Raw genomic sequence first — 1,367 nt, 5'->3', positions numbered from 1 at the left:
TATCCTACTATACCTACAGTTACACATCAGTAAAATGCACACAGCCATTGAGCCTAACTTAAGTGGGTTATCTGTGAATTAAACTACAAAATATATGTGAAGCACTCAATATATACTGTGCTTTCCATCAATGTCAAATACTGGAATTTCCTTAGATTTATCAGGATTAACTACTAGCAAAACATTGAGAAAAAACAGAAATTGGGGACCAGAATCAGGAGCATCAGCTCAAATTAAAAAAAAAACATACACGAGAAGTTGACAACATTAAGAAGGGTTTCACACATAGTGCTAGGTTGCAATCTCTTTATTTTTCTAGATGCATCTTCTTTTTTAACATTTATTTATTTGACTGTGTTGGGTCTTAGTTGTGGCACTGGGGTCTTCAATCTTCCTTGCCACATGGGGAATCTTTAGTTGTGATTTGCAAACTCTTAGTTGTGGCATGTGGGATCTAGTTCCCTGACCAGGGATTGAACCTGGGTCCCCTGCATTGGGAGCACAGAGTCTCAGCCACTGAACCACCAGGGAAGTCCCTGCCCTTCTTTTTTAAAGTAAGTTTAGTAATGAGTAAAAGGTAATACACCTACGCTATTTTAGAAATTTTACAAAATGTAAAATCATATAGAGGCAAAAAAATGAGCAATCACACATAATCATACCACCCAGAGACATCCATATATAAAAGTTGATGTCAGCCAGAATGCTGAGGTATAAATAAACCCCCAAATCACAATGACTTAATGGAATATAGGATCATTACCAACTCTGGCTACAAGTCCTTGGGGAGTAGAGGGTTCACCTTTGATCAGCCAAATCAAGTGGCTCAGGATCCCTACCTTCAAGTGGATAAGTCACGTGATTCCACCATATGTTGGGAAAAACTAAAATACTTGGTAAATATTTTTAATGATATTATCTGATGTTCCTTGGAAGAAAAACTATGGCAAGCCTAGCAGTGTATTAAAAAGCAGAGATATCATTTTGCCTGTATGTCTGTATAGCCAAATATATCATTTGGTCTGTATAGCTAAAGCTATGGTTTTTCCAGTAGTCATGCACGGATATGGGAGTTGGACCATGAAGAAGGCTAAGAGTGGAAGAATTGATACTTCTGAATTGTGGTGCTGGAGAAGACTCTTGCGAGTCCTTTGGACTGCAAGCAGATCAAATCAGTCAATCCTAAAGGAAATCAACACCGAGTATTCACTGTTAAGGACTGATGCCAAAGCTGAAGTTCCAATACATTGGCCACATGATGAGAAGAGCTGATTCACTGAAAAGACCCTGATGCTGGGAAAGATTGAAGGCAGGATGAGAAGAGGGGGACAGAGGATAAGATGGTTGTATGGTATCACCAAATCAAT

At 38.8% G+C, this 1,367-nt stretch overlaps 1 non-coding gene across 1 annotated transcript; it reads right to left on the bottom strand.

Moving 5' to 3' along the window:
* Positions 1 to 458: 458 nt before the first annotated feature.
* On the bottom strand, positions 459 to 531 carry TRNAG-CCC (transfer RNA glycine (anticodon CCC)). The gene has a single exon. It is a non-coding gene; the product is annotated as a tRNA-Gly (tRNA).
* Positions 532 to 1,367: the final 836 nt, after the last annotated feature.

This window comes from Muntiacus reevesi, chromosome 4, assembly GCF_963930625.1.
Source record: "Muntiacus reevesi chromosome 4, mMunRee1.1, whole genome shotgun sequence".
Taxonomy (NCBI): domain Eukaryota; kingdom Metazoa; phylum Chordata; class Mammalia; order Artiodactyla; family Cervidae; genus Muntiacus; species Muntiacus reevesi.
This window is presented reverse-complemented; position numbering and strand designations above follow the sequence as displayed.